The following is a 20203-nucleotide window of genomic DNA, read 5'->3' on the forward strand; positions in this document are numbered from 1 at the left end:
GGCCAAATTACCACAGAATCCCGCCCCCCCCTCAATGCAGTTCAATGGGTCCGAAGTATATAACAGCAGATAATCTGCGTACAACAAAATCCTTTTTTAAAAATAAATTTAGAGTATCCAATTCATTTTTTCCAATTAATGGGCAATTTAGCGTGGCCAATCTACCTAGCCTGCACATCTTTGGGTTGTGGGGGCGAAACCCATGCAAACACGGAGAGAATGTGCAAACTCCACTTGGACAGTGACCCAGAGCCGGGATCGATCCTGGGACCTCAGCGCCGTGAGGCAGCAATGCTAACCACTGCGCCACCGTGCTGCCCTCTACAACAAAATCCTATGCTCAATCTGTGGTTGTCACCACTAGCAATACTATATGTATTACAGTAAGACACATATACTAGAGGTACATGGGTAAATCCCTGCCTGCTGGCTCTACGGCGGATAAGTGTGTGCGCTCGCCGGTGCTGCTCCCATTCTGGTAGCAGCTACAGGAGGCACACCATCTTTGCTCAATGGAGCCTCGATTATGCCACTACTCTCGTCTTTGTGGTAATTGATAGTGCATCAATTTATTGAGCAAAGATTTTTTAAATGATGGATCTTCACTTCAAGCCTGATCGCCTGCAGCTGAGCCCCCAAGCAGCCAACGCTACGTCCGCTTTTGACCACTGGCTAGCCTGCTTCGAAAGCTACCTCCGAACATCTGCTGAGGAACTCTAGGACACGCAGAAGCTCCAAGTCCTTTATTCACGTGTGAGCCCTGACATTTTTCCTCTCATCCGGGATGCACCCACTTACATCCGAAGCAATGGAGCTCCTGAAGGGACATTACGTTCGGCCAGTCAATCAAATATACGCCAGGCACCTCCTGTCCATGAGACAGCAACTCCCCGGTGAGTCCCTGGATGATTTCTAGTGTCCTGGGGAGGAACTGTGACTGCCAGGCAGTTTTGGCAGTCCAGCACACAGAACTTTTAATCTGAGATGCTTTCATTACGGGCATGAGGTCTGCTTACGTCTGCCAGCGCCTATTGGAAGGGAGTACGCTTGATCTTGCGGGAACCAGGCAGCTCGCGAACTCGTTAACAGTGGCCTCCCGTAACGTCCAGTCATACGCCCCCGACCGCGCGGCACCCTCATGGGCATCGTGAGCCCCACCAGCTGCCGACTCCAGCTCACCGCAAGCCTGCGCCGCGCGGCAGCCAGCCAACCCTGGGGGGCCCAAATGCTATTTTTGCAGGCAGAACAAACACCTCAGACAGACTGAACTTGTAATTTTTTTCCACCCCCCCGCCGGACTCTTTTTTAACAGGGGGTGAATGTGGTAGTCACCACTAGCAGTATTATATGTATTACGGTAAGACACATATACTAGAGGTACATGGGTAAATCCGTGCCTGCTGGCTCCGCCCAGTAGGCAACCTATAAATGTGTGAGCTCGCCGGTGCTGCAGCCATTCTGGTAGCAGCTGCAGGAGGCACCACATCTTTGCTCAATAAAGCCGCGATTATTCCACTACTCTCGTCTTTGTGGTAATTGATAGTGCATCACAACTCCCCTGCCCAATCCCTCTACTCCCTAAGCACCATTGCCAATGGCTCTATCGCCAAAGTGAAATGCAGCAGGGAGAGCTTACACCTCGGTCTCATCCCATGGTGTAACTCAAAAGTTTCCCAAACTCATTTGGTTCGTTCACACACTTGCCACCAGCCCCTTATGCAGCCAATACACAAACCCCTGCCCAAATCAAATCCTCCCCAACACCAGAGTGAAAGCCTTCTCCGCGTCCATTGTCACCACTATGTCAACCCCCCACCCCACCCCGAGAGGGCATCATAATCATATTCAATAACCTCTGAGCATTTGCCAACAACTGCCTTCCTTTCACAAAACCCGTCTGATCCTCTCCAATCAACCCCAGCACACAGTCCTCAATCCATGATGCATAAACCTTCACCAATAGCTTGGCATCTACATTCAACAACGATATCGGGCAGTGTGACCCACACTGCACCGGGTCCTTATTCTGGGATAATAATTATTATTATCTGGGAGATAGAAGCTTGCGACAATGTAGAGGGGTGTTCCACCATCTCCCTTGCCTCACTAAATGCCATCACCATCAGTGGATCCAGCTCCGCCCCAAACTTCTTATAAAACTCCACTGGGAACTCTGCTCCCCACCTGCATCGCCCCTATGCCATCCATCACCTCCCACAACCCATCACCTCCCACAACCCAATCGGGGCCTCCATCCCTGCACCCACCCCTCCTCCACCTTGAGAAACGCCAACCCATCCAGTAACCGTCTCATCCCCTCTTCTCCCTTCAGGGGATCCGACTCGTAAAGCCTCCTATAGAATGCCTCAAATTCCCCATTCACCCACTCCGCTTGCATCACCACCTTACCTCCCTTGTCCCTCACTCTACCAATCTCCCTAGCCACAGCGTGATTCTTCGACTGATGGGCCAGCATCTTGCTTGCCTTCTCCCCATATTCATCCATTGCCCCTCTGGCCTTCCGCAACTGCCCCAGCGCCTTCCCCATCGACACTAACCCAAACTCCATCTGAAGCCTGTACCTCTCCTCCAACACCATCCTCGAATACCTCCTATCCATCCTTAAGATCTTTTCGACCAACTTTGCCCACCCACTCCACCTATGTGCCCAAATCGAAATAAACTTCCCTCTAACTAAAGCTTTGAGTGCCTCCCGCTACGTGGTGGCTGTGACCTCCCCTTTACCATTCAGCTCCACATAATCCTGAATGGGAGCCCTCATCCGTTCACACACACCCTCATCTGCCAACAACCCCACATTCAACCGCCACTGTAGTCACTGGGCCTCCCCATGAACTACCCGCAAATCCAGCCAGTGCGGCTAGTGATCAGAGATCACGATTGCCGAACACCCTGAGTTGGCCACCCCAGCCAGCACCGCCTTATCCAAAGATCCAGGAAAGAAAGAAACGATCCAGGAATACACCTGGTGCACGTGGGAGAAGTAGGAGTGCTCCTTCCCCCTCAGCCACCCAAACCTCCATGGGTCCGTCCCCTCCCAATGCACTCCATGAACCCCCTCAACTCACTAGCCACTGCTGACCTCCTCAACATCTTCGGACCCCACCAGTCCAGGCTCGGTTCCAGGACCATATTAAACCCCCCCCCCCCCCCCCCCCTCCACAGAATAAACCGGTGTGTATCTAAATCCGGATTCCTCCCCAACAACTGTCTCACAAAATCCATATCATCCCAATTCGGGGCATACACATTGACCAGGACCACCGGCATCCCCTCCAGTTTCCCATTAACCACCACATACCTACCCCCCCGGATCAGCCACAATGAACACCACCTCAAACGCCACCCTCTTGTTGATCAACGCAGCCACCTCCCTCATCTTCATACTCCCCTGTCGATCAGCCATACCCCTTCCTGGGCCAGCCTCTGGTCCATGTCACACGCCCCTCCAGGCCCACCCTCAGATGTCCACTGACATCTCTCCCTTTCCAACTGCGCCATACCAACTATGCCCATGTCAGCAACCCCACCCGACCAAAAGCAAAGAACCAACCCCACTTCCCCCATACCTTCCTCCTGGCAACCCCACACTTCACTTCCATTAACTAGATCATCCAGCTAGCTTGGTGGCCTCTGCCCAAGGCTTATAAGCTCCTCATCCAATCCACCACCCCCCCAACCACCAAACAAAGAAGAACAAAGAAACACACTCACCCTTGCTGCTCTCCCATTGAAACCCACCAAAACATTTCACCACAGACACAAAGCTCCTCTCCAAAGTTCAGTGTCCTTACACTCCTCCTAGTCCATGGTCTCTCAAAGTCCATGGCGTCCTCCGGCGAGTCAAAATAAAACTTTTCTTCTGATAAGTCAACCACAAGCGGGCCAGACACAAAACCCCAAACTTCATTCCCTTCTTGAAGAGGGTAGCCTTTACCCAGTTGAACCCAGCTCTCCTCTTCGCCAGCTCCGCACCCAGGTCCTGATAGATCCGCAGCTCATTCCCTTCTGCCTCGCCCACTGCAAAATCTTCTTCTTGTCCAAGAAGTGATGCAATCGCACCACCATCGCCCTCGGCAGCTCCCCCATCTGCAGCGCCCTCCTCAGAGCCCTGTGCGCCCAATCCTCGTCGAGGGGCCAATCAAAGGCCCCCTCCCTCATTAACTGCTCAAAAATCTTTCAACATACTATGCTCGAGCATCCCGACTCTCTTTAAATTCTGTCGCTGGAGCGAGTCTCCTGATCCTCCAACTTCTCTCTCAGCCTCTTATGGCTGTCCACCACTAAAAACCAAATCCATGGTCAGCGAGGCCATCTGTACCTCATGCTCCCCCACCTTCTGAATTGCCAGGCATGAGCCTCCAGCCTCTGCTCCAGCCTCTTGCTCGGTGTGGCTCCATCACTTTAGCTAGCTGATCCGGAGACTCCCTCTTCTGCTACTGGAAATTATTGAAAAACTCCACCAGGTGCTCCGTCAACAACTGGACGGGAAGTGCTACCCCCTTGCCCTCCACCATCTTGACCTGTGGCACACCACAGAAGTGCCGTGCTCCGACTTCCGATGGCGGCTAAGAAGCAGTAAGTCGGGTGGCTCCTGCTCGGGTCGGACTTTTGGACCTTTTCCCTTGATTTTTTACTGGACTTGAACTGAAAAATTGATGACAGAGGCAATTGTGTACTGGATTCCCACATCGGTGCGTGGAGAGGAGGGCTAGAAGTGCTTGCAAAGGCAGAAAAAGACGAACGGAGAAGGCTTGGGCTGAAGCTGCGGTGGGTGGAAGCATGGCGGAGGACCGGACCTCTGGCTTGTCGACCCAGCGGTCAATGGAGCAGCTGATGCAATTTATCCAGGAGGGTTTCGCCAAGCAGAAACGGGACTGCTGGGACCCGATTAAAGAGTCAATTGAGCGGCTGGAGCTTCAACTGGATGCCCAAGATCGGGCGATCCAGAAGATAGAGAAGGTGATGGCTGACCAGGACGAACATCAAACTTCGGAAGAGTTGGAGGTGGGGAAGCTGAGAAAAATGCAGAAAAGGCTCCTGGAGAAGGTGGAGGACCTAGAGAGTAGGTCCCGCCAGCAGAACTTGAGAATCGTCGAGCTCCCGGAGGGGTCCGAAGGAGCGGACGCTGGGACATACATAGCCGACATGTTCGAGAAGCTGCTGGGGGATGGGGCATTCTCCCGACCCTTGGAGGTGGACAGGGCTCTCCGAGCACTCGCGAGGGAGCTGCGAATGTGAGACCTGCCGCCCCCACCCCCAAACGAGTGCATTTTACAGTGGGCCAAGCAGACATGGAGCTGTAAATGGGAGAACAGTATCCTGCGGATCTATCAAGACCTGAGTGCGGAGCTGGCCAGGAGAAGAGCGGGGTTTAACCAGATCAGGTCGACCCCTTTTAAGAAAAAGATGAAGTTCGGACTGCTGTATCTAGCCCGTCTCTGGGTCACGTACGAGGAGCAACACTTTTATTTTGAGTCACCTGAGGAAGCGCTGGACTTCGTGGAAAGGAAAGGACTAGTGGCGGACTGAGAACTTTTGAACTTTGCGACAATGTTCCGATTTTAAAAAGTTTCTCGTTTTTCATTTTGTGGACGCTATTTGTAATGCCTTCTGTATTGATTTGGGGCCAGTTGCAGAGCTGAGTGAGTTAAAGTTTACATTTGCACTGTTGGAGGATGGAGGTGTGTTTGTTTAGATGTTGGATCTCTTGCTTGATCTTTTCTTTGTTCGCAGTTTTTTTATTTTTTTCTGTCGGGCAATTATGTTGCGACTGTTTGTCATTGGAATATGTATGTATGAGCAGGGGGGAACAATAAGTGGGAGACTTTCTGGCACCAGGGGTGGGGGCCACCAAGTTTGCTGGGCGGGCTAGGTCACGGAAACGTAGTGGGGTGTGAGCAGATGTTAGGCTTATCAAGGGGGTTGATTTATATTGTGCTGGTATCGGGGGGGGGGGGGAGAATGTTCTGCTGGCGAGGGAGGGACTGTGGCTGAGGGACAGAGAGGAGGTCGGGGGAGGAGGCTGCCTGGGGGTGGGCCAGTGCAGGCGCGGAGCGTGGACTGGAGACTGGCCCAAGAAAGTGGATGGCTAATCAGCGAAGGGGAGTGGCAACGAGCCCCCCAACTAGGCTGATCACCTGGAATGTACGAGGGCTCAACGGGCCGGTCAAGAGGGCATGCGTGTTCGCGCATTGGAGAGGACTGAAGGCGGACGTGGTAATGCTGCAGGAGACGCACTTTAAGAGTAGCTGACCAGATTAGATTGAGGAAAGGTTGGGTCAATCAGGTCTTTCACTCGGGACTAGATTCGAAGACTAGAGGGGTTGCGATCATGATGAACAAGCGAGTGGTGTTTGAGGCGGGTAGAATAGTTTTGGATGTGGGAGGTCGGTACATTATGGTCAGTGGGAAATTGGAGGGGGTGCCGGTGGTACTAGTAAATGTGTATGCACCAAATTGGGATGATGTGGAGTTTATAAAGAGGATGCTGGGGAAGATACCAGACCTGGGCTCGCAAAGTTGGTCATGGGAGGGGACTTTAACACAGTTACTGACCCTGGTTTAGACCGGTCAAGCTCAAAAACGAGCGTGGTGCCAGCAATGGCAAAGGAACTAAAAGGGTTCATGGAGCAGATGGAGTGGGTGGATCCATGGAGATTTGGGCAGCCGAGGGTGAAGACGTTCTCCTTCTACTCACACATGCATAAAGTGTACTCACGGATCGATTTCTTTATTCTGAGCAGGGCCTTACTGACGGGGGTGGTGGACACGGGGTACTCGGCGATTACAATCTCAGACCATGCTCCGCACTGGGTTGACCTACACGTTAGTAAAGACAGTAACCAGCGCCCACGCTGGAGGTTAGACAAGGGTCTTTTAGCTGATTAGGTGTGCGGGCTGCTGAGGAAATGTATTCAGAACTGCCTGGAAGTCAACGACATGGGGGAACTTTCGGCAGCGGTAGTCTGGGAAGCATTGAAGGTAATGGTTAGAGGGGAGCTGATCTCAATACGGGCCCACAGGGAGAAGGTAGACAGGGCAGAGACGGACCAACTGGTAAAGGAGATACTACAGATCGATAGAAGCTTTGCGGAGACCCCAGAGGCAGGGCTTTTAAGGGAACGGCGGAGGCTACAGGCGGAGTTCGGCTTGTTAACCACAGGGAAGGTGGTAAAGCAGCTGAGAAAGGTGAGGGGGCGATTTGAGCATGGAGAGAAGGCCAGCAGAATGCTTGCACAGCAGCTTAGAAAGAGGGAGGCCGCCAGGGAGATAGGGAAAGTAAAGAATGGAGACGGGAACCTGGTGGGAGACTCAGCAGGGGTGAACAAGGCATTTTAGGAGTTTTATAGTAGGCTCTACAGGTCGCAACCCCCAACGGGGCTGGAGGGAATGAGGCACTTCTTGGGTGGGCTGAATTTCCCGAAGGTGGACGGGGAGCTGGAAGAAGGGCTGGGGGCACCGATCGGGATGGAAGAGGTAGCGGAGGGTCTGAAGGCCATGCAATTGGGTAAAGCCCACGGGCCGGCCGGGTACCCAGTGGGGTTCTATAAAAGGTTCTCTGGGATATTGGGACTGTTGTTGATGAGGACATTCAATGAGGCAAGGGAGAGAGGGGTGCTGCCCCCGACAATGTCACAGGCCACGAGTTTGCTGATCCTGAAGCGGGACAAGAACCTGCAGTTGTGTGGGTCCTACAGGCCGATATCCCTATTGAATGTGGACGCCATACTGCTGGCCAAAATTTTGTCCTCCACGATTGAGGATTGTGTTCCTGACGTTATTGGGGAGGACCAGACAGGGTTTGTTAAGGGAAGGCAGTTGGTGGCCAATATAAGAAGGCTATTAAACGTGATCATGATGTCCCCGGAAGGTAGAGAGATGGAGGTAGTGGTCGCAATGGATGCAGAGAAGGCCTTTGATCGAGTAGAATGGGAATATCTGTGGGACGTGCTGGGACGGTTCGGATTTGGGCGGGGCTTTATCGACTTTGGGTCAGGTTGCGGTGAAGATGACGGTCCTCCCGAGATTCCGGTTTGTTTTTCAGTGTCTCCCCATCTTTATTCCGGGGTCCTTTTTTTAAAACGGGTCAACAACGTGATCACTGGCTTTGTCTGGGCGGGCAAGACCCCGCGAATAAGGAAGGTGATGCTTGAGCGGAGCCGGAGAGAGGGTGGGCTGGCGCTGCCAAATTTTAGTAACTACTGCTGGGCGGCGAATATAGCCATGATCAGGAAGTGGGTGGTGGGAGGGTTGGCATGGGAACGTATGGAGGCGGCTTCAGGCAAGGGCACCAGTTTGGGGGCGTTGGTAATGGCGCCTCTGCCGTTCTCGCCGGCGCGGTACTCCACCAGCCCCGTGGTGATGGCAGGCCTGAGAGTCTGGGGGCAATGGAGGAGACACGTGGGAGCATCGGTTTGGTCTCCAATCTGTAATAATCACCGGTTTGCCCCGGGAAGTATGGATGGGGGGTTTTGGAGATGGCAGAGAGCAGGGATTGAGAGGATGGGGGATATGTTTATAGAGGGGAGCTTTCGAAATTTGAGGGAGCTGGAGGAGAAGTTTGGACTGGCGAGGGGAAACAAATTCAGGCACTTCCTACGTAGACAGGTTTCAACCTTTCCGCTCCGACCACCAAGGGGGATACAGAACAGGGTAGTTTCCAGAGGGGTGGGTGGGAGAAGGGAGCGTCTCTGACATGTATAAGAAACTTATGGGGTCAGTGGAGACGCAGACTGAGGAGCTGAAGCGCAAGTGAGAAGAGGAGTTGGGAAGAGAGATGGAGGATGGTCTATGTGCGGACGCGTTGAGTAGAGTCAACGCGTCCACAACATGTGCCAGGCTCAGCCTGATATAATTCAAAGTCGTCCACCGGGCTCACATGACAGTGGCCCGGATGAGCAGATTCGTTGGTGTGGAAGGCAGGTGTGCAAAGTGTGTGGGAGGGCCAGCGAACCATGTCCATATGTTCTGGACATGTTCGAAGCATAGGGGATTTTGGCAGGGGTTTGCAGATGTCATGTCCACGGTGTTGTCATGTGAGAGTACCTTTTAGAAATGGGTGTTTAAGAAATGTACCTTCAAGAAATGGGTGTTTATCAGTGATGTGGAGCTGGGCTGTCTGTCAGCTTTTTACTTTCGTTTTAGGCTGTTAGCTGCAGAGTGTGTTTTAGTTTTGTTTTCAGTGTTGCAACTGAAGCCAGACAAAGCAGGTGTACTGCTGTTCTCTCTGCCATGAAAAGACTATCTCTTGATCATTTGGTGAATTCAGAATTATAAATGTTCTCAGTCGTGAATGTAAACCTAATGTGCTTCTGTTAAAAGGTGTTTCTTTTGTCTTCTGGATGTTGTTTGGGAAGTTAAGGATTACTTAGTGTTGTATTCTTTGGAGGTTGTATTTGAATTGATGGTTGCTAAGATGTTCACTGTATGTTTTAAAAAGGTTAACTTGAGTTCATAGCATAAACATTGTTTTGCTTTAAAAAATACTTTTCCATTTCTGCTGTACCACACCTGTAGAGTGGGCCGTGTGCTCCCCATACCACAATCTATTAAAAGTTGTGGGTCAGGTGAATTCCATGATACACTTTGGGGTTCTCTAAACCCTGGCCCATAACAAATTGGGGGCTCGAGGGGGATAAAAGTCAATCTATTGGATTGGCTTAGTGAATTTAAAGACAGTGAGTGGTGAGCATATTGTGGTTGCTTTTCAGATGTGGTATTTCAGTTTCAGTAGGGAGTGTGTTGTGGACAATGGCTCTTTCAGAGGCTCTGAAGTTTTTGGAGGTGGAGATGGTCACACGCAGTACCTTACGGACAGAGGCTAAAAGCAGACTGTTAGATTTGGCAAAAACATTGCAGTTAACATTACCTGACAAAATGCGAAAAGATGAGGTAATTATGGCGGTGGTTAAGCATTTAAAGTTGCCTCAGATACAGTTTGACTCATTGGAAATGGCAAAAATTCAGTTACAAATTAAACAAATGGAACATGAGAAAGAATTAAAGCAGCTTGAATACGAAAGAGAGGAAAAAGAAAGCGAGAGAGAGGAAAAAGAAAAGGAGAGAAGGAGAAAAGGAAGAATAACCCTAGCAGAACAAAAAGAAAGAGAAAGAGAGGTACAGATCAGTGAAAAAGACAAAGAGAGAGAGTTTGAACTTCAGAAAGTGGCCATGAAACATGATAGTCAGTTAAAATTGGCAGATGTAAAAGGAAACCGTACAGTTGGATGATAGTGATGAGGATAGTGAGAAAGAGCGTCAAAGTCGAAGGCTTGGTGGGGATCTATTCAAATACGTCCAAGCATTGCCAGGGTTTGACGAGAAGGAGGTGGAAGCCTTTTTCATTTCATTTGAGAAGGTAGCTAAACAAATGAAATGGCCACAGGACATGTGGGTATTACTGATTCAAACAAAGCTGGTAGGTAGGGCAAGTGAAGTGTTTGCATCACTACCGGAGGAGGTATCTGGAACGTATGAGGAGGTGAAAAATCCATCTTAGGTGCATATGAACTAGTGTCTGAAGCCAGACAAAGCAGGTGTACTGCTGTTCTCTCTGCCATGAAAAGTCTATCGCTTGATCATTTGGTGAATTCAGAATTATAAATGTTATCCTAATGTGCTTCTGTTAAAATGTGTTTATTTTGTCTTCTGGATGTTGTTTGGGAAGTTATTAAACATTACTTAGTGTTGTAATTTTTGGTGGTTGTATTTGAATTAATGGTTGCTAAGATGTTCACTGTATGTTTTAAAAAGGTTAATTTGAGTTCATAGAATAAACATTGTTTTGCTTTAAAAAATATTTTTCCATTTCTGCTGTAACACACCTATAGAGTGGGCCGTGTGCCCCCCATACTTCAATCTATTAAAAATTGTGGGTCAGGTGAACTCCATGATACACTTTGGGGTTCTCTAAACCCTGGCCCATAACAGTGTTAAAAACAAGGGTGGTGCCGAGTCCAGAGGTGGCGATTTTTGGGGTGTCGGAAGATCCGTGAATCCAGGAGGAGAAAGAGGCAGACGTTCTAGCCTTTGCTTCCCTGGTAGCCCGCAGACAGATATTATTAGCATGGAGGCACACTAAGCCCCCGAAGTCGGAGACCTGGCTATCTGACATGGCTGGCTTTCTTTGTTTGGAGAAAATAAAGTTTGCCATGAGAGGGTCAATGTTAGGGTTTGCACGGAGGTGGCAACCGTTCGTCGACTTCTTTGCGGAAAATTAATCGTCAGCAGAAGGTGGGTGGGGGGGGGTTAGTTTAGCTTACAGTAGGGCGTTAATAAAGGTGGGACCTGCAAGGGAGGAAGATGGCTTTTGCACTATGTTTATAGATTCATGTACATTGTTTATTTTGTTGTAAAACCAAAACTACCTCAATAAAATGTTTATTAAAAAAAAATGAAGTGCCCGCCTCCAACTGCTCTGTTTTTCTTGTGGCACTTCTTGTTCTCTGATCTATGCACCAGACTCATCGGAGAAGTATTACCTTCCCTGGGCACTCACACACCTTTTGCCCTCAAAAAGACCACTGTATGGGTGGGGAAGAACCAACAAAATCCACCTTGAGCGGGAGCCACCAAATGTGCGACCACACTCCATGGCCACCACCTGAAGTCCAACAATGTGGGTTTTGACAGTGGAATTCATACCTAGCAATCTCATTGGTTTCAATGTTTACCCAGTTTTCTACTCTTTATATAAAGATTAACTTAAAAATTTTGTGAAGAATTTTACTTACAGATTTTAAAAACTGATTAAGGCATTCTGAATCACCGAGCAGTAGATTTGCTGCTCTATTTTTTGGAAAGCACCAGGGTGCATTATGCTTAGCCAGTGAATTGGAGTTATTTCAACAATGAGTTGACAAGGTACTGAAGTAACTTAGCATCCACTGAATGAATTCCGGGATATAGTAGCATAGAGAATGACAAGCTGGCTGTAGGCTATACAAATAACAGAAATGTCTAACCCTGGTTCTGCACTTCATTTTGTAGGCAACCACATTGCCAGTGGGCCACCAGTGCGACTGATGAAAGGTCGGTGACTGTTAAGGGCTTCAGTTTCAGGATTCCTATCACTGAAAAGGAGCATCAAATTCATTATCTGTTCATTTTAAATGTGATAAATAAATGACTGCACTGGTGCACTCAACAAGAGAGACAGCGGAGCGGCCAGTAACTAACCTCAAATTCAGTTAAACCCAATTAATATTAACTACCTGACCATCAGGGCTCTCCAAAATTATTCATTTCAAATTGAGGGTTAGGTGTTAATAATGAAAACATATGACAAAAATAGAGCCAATTCGCAAGCTAACTATATGTGCTGTTATGCACAATAATTAAATTCAGGGTTATTCTCCATATTTTTAAAAAAGGGACACGACTGCTGGAATTACCCGAGTCATGCCCAATCTATGCCATCATTTTGATTAATGGCATTTCTAGCCAAAGACCTGTACAACCTGAGCATTTTAGACAAATTGGCAAGTGATGATGCCCTGTTCATGCAAGTTCTTGAATAGTACACTATCAAACGCCAAAAATGTACAACAGAATATTTTTTGCCTGACAGCAACAAATAAAGAACATATTCTTGCGAAACACTGAACACATTTATAGCCATTACAAAATTGAGCCCGAGCCAGCAAATAAAAACATCAATTTCACGATAAATAAGACTAACATGAAACATTCAACCAACTCCATCCATCTCAATGATAATGTATGTTTCCTTCACTTTAACATAAACTGTTTATATGTTTTATGAAAAAACAATCTAATAGTTTGGGTAAGAATCAAAAATTTATTTGTGACGTTAGTTCGCAAGTTCGATGCAGACTTGATGGGCTGGATGGCCTACTTCTGCACTGTATGTTCTATGTACTAAGCAGGCAGCCATTTTGCATCTGATCAGCATGCTGGGCCAGTGGCCTACCTGGTCACCCACATCAGTTCTCCTTCCTCAACAGTGGTCTGGTAGCTGTGACCATTCTTTTCACTGCAAGTTTTAAAAGTGTTGAGAGTTTGCCTCAAGGTGCCTCCTATTGGTCCTCCAGCTTCAGAAAGTCTGCTTGCAATCCTTAATTGGATGGTTGCCTCTGGCTACTAATTGTCGAGTCCTGGGAAAATCAACGTCAGATGACTGTTCCCGACACTGTTGGGTCGGGACCAGCACTTGACCCGGATGTGGGGAGCTCTGACCCAAAATTCCCATACCTGCCTATCATACAACTACAATTTTACTGAATGTTTTACTTCTCCTTCGCTTACTATCAATTAAAATAACGGATTGAGAAATGTCAAATGTGCATGTTATGAACACAGAAGCGGACAATCATTTCTAAAGTCTGTGGGCGCAGCTGTGGTCAGGTTAGCAGGAAGGGTCTCAAGCAATCTGGGTCTATCACTTGGGGGCTGCCTCCAGGCAGCTGCCCTGCTCCCGTAAGCCATGGGGGTCCATAGGCCGAATAGAAAATTTCAGTTGACCTCTCTGATCAATGGCCTTAATTGGCTTTTTAATTACTGCAGTTGGTTATCCTTTGTTTGGGGGCAGTTAGCCGTCCTCTCCCTGAACCAAGGTCCAGGAAAAGAGCACGGTGGTGGAAAGCAGCATGCTGACTGACAATACGAAATTACTTAACCACCCAAGTCAAATTCCACCCAGTATCTCGATATGTTAATATTGCAAACAGAAGTTTGTTGGCTATAATTTGCATAATCACAGAAGCATTTTTGCAGGTACGGAGTGCTTTTTAAAAAAAAAAAGCAAAAGTATGAAGTTTAAGCCAAAGAATTACTTCAGCAAATAGAAATATAGATTTCAGTAGATGACAATATTCTTGCTTCTGAAATCCTTTAAAACTTCTGCACATAACTTTACACTTCTTTCCTTGCTAGGGCATCATCACCTTGTTCCTTTTCTCACTTTAACTGTCAAAGTCTCACACTGCATTCACAACCAGAATCTGATTTTAAAGCCACAGAGGGGCTAGATGTTAGTTATCGTACCGATGTATATTACAGGAGGCTAGCATCATACTAATTCCTGTTATGGCCTATGATTTAAATAGAAATAATCAGTAAAATATCAAACCTATACCAATCCTGAGAAAAATATTACATTGAAATGTGACTGTTAAAAGTTGTAAACATTGTATCTTCTTGATATAAATGTCCTTCTCCTTAGTGTTGCCGAATGTCTGAAAAGCTCAGTCATAAGTTCTTTCATCAATCTTTAGTCTTAATAAAACGTTCAACATTACTCAAAGAATATATTACTCATTTGTTAACAGTATGATTCATTTTAGGAGCATTTACCTTTCATGAGATAAGAAAACCAATCATCCTTCCTTAGATTAATCACTTAGGAAAACAGATGTCACCCAGAAGCATCTTGAACGCAGGGCAATGAACCTTTGGTCTTCCACTACCCTGCCTTTTAAATTAATTTTTACCGGATGTGGGCTTCACTGACCAGGCCAGCATTTGTTGCCCATCCCTAATTGCCCACAAGAAGGTGGTGGTGAGCTGCCTGAGAATAGAATCCCTACAGGGCGGCATGTGGCACAGTGCTTAGCACTGCTGTCTACGGCACTGAGGACCCGGGTTCGAATCACGGCCCTGGGTCACTGTCTTTGTGGAGTTTGCACATTCTCCTCGTGTCTGCGTGGGTTTCACCCCCATAACCCAAAATGTGCAGGTTAGGTGGATTGGCCACGCTAAATTGCCCCTTATTAAATTGGCAAAAAAAAAATAATTGTGTACTCTAAATTTTTTTTTTTTTAAATGGAATCCCTACATTGCAGAAGGAGGCCATTCAGCCCATAGAATCTGCAATCCTTTGAAAGAGCAATGTACCCAGGACGACTACCCCGCCCTATCCCCATAATCTGTAACCCAAGTTACATATCCCTGGACTGTGGGAAGAAAACAGAGCACCTTTTAATAATAATAATAATCTTTATTGTCACAAGTAGGCTTACATAAACACTGCAATGAAGTTACTGTGAAAAGCCCCGAGTCGTCACATTCTGGCGCCTGTTCGGGTACACAGAAGGAGAATTCAGAGTGTCCAAATTACCTAAAAGCACCTCTTTCGGGACTGTGGGAGGAAACCGGAGCACCCGGAGGAAACCTACGCAGACACAGGGAGAATGTGCAGACTCCACAAAGAGAGTGGCTCAAGCCGGGAATCGAACCTGGGACCCTGGAGCTGTGAAGCAACAGTGCTAACCGAGGAAACCCACACAGGCACGGGGAGAACATGCAGACTCCACAAGACAGTCACCCAAGGCTGGAAAGAAAGCTGGGTCTCTGATGCTTTGAGGCAGCAATGCTAGCCACTGTGCCATCCTGGGGGGTCAGATGTTTTCGGATGCTAATGTGTTCTGGGCTCCCAGCCATGAATACATAATGAGACTTTGTTGGGACTCCAGAAATCCATTAGTCTGCTGAAAAACTGGAGTCCCTGAAAAAAGTAAAAAGGTTTTCTTTTTCCGTTAACATAGTGGAAAGATATGAATGAATTGTTATTTTAAAAGTTTTTTCTATACATCCCACTGTCACCATGGGACCCATTAGCTCAAAGGCAGCACGGTAGCATTGTGGATAGCACAATTGCTTCACAGCTCCAGGATCCCAGGTTCGATTCCGGCTTGGGTCACTGTCTGTGCGGAGTCTGCACATCCTCCCCGTGTGTGCGTGGGTTTCCTCCGGGTGCTCCGGTTTCCTCCCACAGTCCAAAGATGTGCAGGTTAGGTGGATTGGCCATGATAAATTGCCCTTACTGTCCAAAATTGCCCTTAGTGTTGGGTGGGGTTACTGGGCTATGGGGATAGGGTGGCGATGTTGACCTACCCTACGCCGCCAGGTGTGGGTAACCCGTTGAACCCCATTCGTGATGGGGATTGGGAATTGCAATTATTTCCCATGAACGAGGAATTCCCAGTAAGTGTGGGTCATAAGCTCGCATTGATTAAGTCCCTGCCCTTTGTACAGGTGCTCTTTCCAAGAGCCGGTGCAGACTCGATGGGCCGAATGGCCTCCTTCTGCACTGTAAATTCTATGATAGGTCCCACAGCCTGGAATAGAGGTCACGAAGGGCCACGGGTGAGTGCTGTGGCACCGCTTGACACAGGGAGCATGAGGGGCCATGGGGGTGGGTGGAGGGGTATAAATTGGCATAGGTGGCTTGAGAATCCAATGGATGGATGGAGAGGCATAGCTTGGCCTAGGGGGTATGAGGAGCCATTAGGGCTGCATGAGAAGCATGCCATAACATTGGGGGGCATGAGATGGCATGGATGGTACAAAGGAGGAGTGTGTGGGGAGGGGGTGTGAGGGATAAAGGCCAAAGGGCCTTTCTTTTAACTAGGAAAAAGTCCCACAACAACAAGACTATGCCTTTTAAACAGCCTGCCTGAGCACCCATCAGCCCATGTGATTGCCTCCGACCATTTTCCTGGCCATTGGCCCGACTCGATACTTCAGCATCACCCACTGCACAATGCAAATCCCATCCTTACAGCCACTTCCTCCTGAGGAGGATGGGCTGAGCTGGGAATTTTCCCCCAACTCCTGCTGCTCGCCTCAAGGATAAAAGTCCAGGCCATTTCCTTTGTACTTTTCAAAAGCAAAATTACAATACAAATCTAATGAATATATGCAAGTATGAATAACTTTTCACCTTCATACTAATTCTGAAATCAATACTGGCCCCTGAAATGTTATGAGTGTGAAGATTAACTTTGACATTGGGTGCAATTCAACGTACCGCAATCAAAGTCCACTGAAGGGCCCAGCGGGGTGCTTCTCAATGGCTGCAGCGCCAAGAAACGTCCTGCTATCCAACGGCACCTTGAGTCCCCCCCAAGGCCACACCCAGAGGGATTTCCTGCTGGCAAGCTTCAGGACGCCATTTTGTCCGGCCTTCTTGAACTGCTGCAGTCCATGTGAAATGAAATGAAATGAAAATCGCTTATTGTCACAAGTAGGCTTCAAATGAAGTTACTGTGAAAAGCCCCTAGTCGCCACATTCCGGCGCCTGTTCAGGGAGGCTGGTACGGGAATTGAACTGTGCTGCTGGCCTGCCTTGGTCTGCTTTCAAAGCCAGCGATTTAGCCCTGTGCTAAACCAGTCCCGTATGTGGTACAGGTACACCCACAGTGCTATAAGGGAGGGAGTTCCAGGATTTTGACTGAGCAAGAGTGAAGGAACAGTGATACATTTTCAAGTCAGGATGGTGAGTGACTTGGAGAAGAACCTCCAGGTGGTGGTATTCCCATGTATCTGCTACCCGTCCTTCTAGATGGTAGTAGTCATGGATTTGGTAGTAGCTGTGGATTTGGTAGTAGCCGTGGATTTGGAAGGTATTGCCTCATGACCCTCAGTGTGTTCCTGCAGTGCATCTTGTAGGTGGTGGAGGAAGTGAATGTTTGTGGATGAGGTGTCAATCGAGCAACACTGCTTTGCCCTGGGTGGTGTCAAGCTTCTCAAGTATTGTTAGAGCTGCACTCATCAAGACAACATCACACTCCTGACTTCAACCTACGTGGTGTCCAGGCTTTGGGGAGTCAGGAGGGGAGTTACTCGCTGCCAGATTCCTAGCCTCTGACCTTTACACTAGATTAACTAGCATCTGGGATTTATTGTAAATCCTTAATCATCAAAAATGCACAGCAATAACTGCACAAAACATGAAATCAAAGTTTGAACTACAGTTGATTGTCTTCTCATTTTTTCAATGCGTACCAAAATATTGAGAAATTCAGGTCTCCATTTTAATTCCCAGTGAGTTTGGGTGCATGAACGGGGTTAGAAGGGGCAAGCGTACAACACAGCTCCTGGCCTAGATTATATTATAGACCTGGGGCATTATGAGCCTATCTGCATGCCGTTGGTCAGCTAACTACCCACAATGGACAGCAAGGGTGAAAGCTTAGATGACCAGTAACTGGAAAATTAGGAAGTTTAAATAATGGTTTTATCAATCATTTACTAATATCATTATTCTTAATAAAATAAACTAATATTCTGCTACTTTGTCTCAATCTTCTCAAGATTATTTAATCACAGTGCCTGATAGAAGCTCTACATGACATCAGATGTATGCAAATTTTGAAATGACAGCTATTGAGCTTGAAATCTAAAATACCTTTCACGTATTAAAATATTAAGGCTGATCTTTGTGAAAGTGCGATAACTTATTAACGAACAATCAAGATTTTTGCTCCACAACTACACCTCGATCCGAGAAATTACTATTCTGATGATAATTACATTGTATTTGCATGTCAGCCCTCTCTTCACTATTTTAATTTTGGCCTCAACCCTTCTAAAATGGGCAAAATAGCTGATCAAGGGAAGTTGAACATACAAAAGGGTTTAAGTGGTCTTGCGCTAATATCACCAATAGTAATTCCTGTTTTTTTTCTCAAAATTCATCATTGTTTAATAAAAGCATTAAAATGTCTCTTCATTACTTTACTACCACAGAGTCTTACAACATTCATCAGAAATGGCTATTGAGTTTCACCTTGACATTGTTTGGATTTTCCACCTTGTGCTTCTTGGTTTCAGATTCCAGAAGTACAAAATGCTTAGCATACAGCCAATTAAATGCTGCCAGAAATAAATAGGTATACAATTGTCTCTAAAAAGAAAATGGGGAATTTATTTAATAATGATGAGTGTATCCGCCAGCATACCCATGCCTGGGCCACGATCCTTATTGTCTTGAGCTCGCCATGCAGTCGCCAGTGTACTAGCTATCACAAAATATGTCAAAGCAATATTTCAATGACCCTTCCTTCCCTGTTGGCATTGGAGGCGGACGTTTGCTCAAACCGTAATGCTGCCAGAACTCATAACATCAGCACTTCACGTGGAAAATCAACATTTTTTCAGTGAAATTTGAATTTTTTCCATTGAAGTAACTTTCAACACTACAAACAACAACTCTTATTTTCATAGTTAATCATGCAGACATGAAATACAGTATAGATAATCAAAAGAAACAACAGTGCATGCTCTGCCTCTACCAAAATATGGAATCCTCTAGCTGAAAATTAACCCAAATTGGTTACTCATATTGATTGAACAATTTTACTTAAAACTGCAAAATAAGGTGCAGTTATCGAAAAGCATTGTTTATATCTTAATTACATTTTGAAAGTTATGAACGCATTTTTACTTCCAGCATGTTCAATTCCACCTCTAATTATGCAAATATACTTCCCATGGCAACCGTCCTATTTACAGGAGAACCACGATTTTAGAGAAAATTCACAGGACGTTTTAAGTTACCTTTCTTTAATTTTCCACCAACAAACCTGCCTTTCAATTGAGCAGAGGTTCAACTTACAGGAAACGAAAGCAAACAATTCATGACACTGTAGCAGAAACAGTCTTCTCTCTTTGTCAACCTACAAATAAACTAGCTGCAGCCAATCAGCTTTAAGGATTAAATGAATGCGAGAAAGATATAAGGCTCAGCTCGACAATGGACCCACAAAGGGCAGTGCAGCTGGCAATATGACCCAACAGGAAGCACATACAGAACAGTAAACTAACGTTTGTATTACCAGTCTCACATAGACTCATTTTGCACAGTTGAAACAAATATGGGGTTTACCTAAGGCCACATTATAGAAATGTAGGTGCTTTCTGTTCATAGTCAACCTTCAATTACCTTCAATACACAGTCAACAATAAGAATTTGAAAATTTACACACATTAGAACAAGACTCATTTCTGAAACCCATATTATCATATGTATGAGCTAACCTCTGCTGATTTCAGACCAGCCAAATACTCATCAGAAGGTTACTTCATTGGGAATTATATTGTTGCCGTTCATGCAAAGGACACAGTTTTATCTCATTCACTCTTGATAACCTCTAGTCCAGCTCATAAAGCTACACACATCACAGCTTTAGAAATATAATTCAGAAGTATTATTGCCTTATGTTCCAGACCAAAAATAAACCATCTTCCATGAACTACTGCAGGTGCAAAATGTAATTTAATTTGAATCTCTAGAGAAATTAACATTATACCATTAAAAATAAAATGAATATTTAATTGTGAGAAAGCAGCAAACACTGATAGCTGTGTGCAGTTCTTTGTGAATACAAATAAACACTGATTTCTGTGGCTTCAGTTGTTCAAACACCAATTTTTAAAA

At 46.7% G+C, this 20203-nt stretch overlaps 1 protein-coding gene across 8 annotated transcripts in view; it reads right to left on the reverse strand.

Moving 5' to 3' along the window:
• LOC140429519 (protein prune homolog 2-like) overlaps positions 1-20203 on the reverse strand; it is a 725367-nt gene that overhangs the window by 137075 nt on the left and 568089 nt on the right. Inside the window, exon 1 of one of the 8 annotated variants that reach the window (XM_072516622.1) lies at positions 19324-19443. The exons of 6 other annotated variants lie outside the window; for them this stretch is intronic. The gene's annotated coding sequence lies outside the window, so the exon portion shown is untranslated. Of the gene's footprint in view, positions 1-19323; positions 19444-20203 lie in introns of those variants that run through there. One more of the 8 variants, XM_072516623.1, reaches the window with a different exon arrangement.

The sequence above is a fragment of the Scyliorhinus torazame genome, chromosome 9 (assembly GCF_047496885.1).
Source record: "Scyliorhinus torazame isolate Kashiwa2021f chromosome 9, sScyTor2.1, whole genome shotgun sequence".
NCBI classification, from domain to species: Eukaryota; Metazoa; Chordata; class Chondrichthyes; order Carcharhiniformes; family Scyliorhinidae; genus Scyliorhinus; species Scyliorhinus torazame.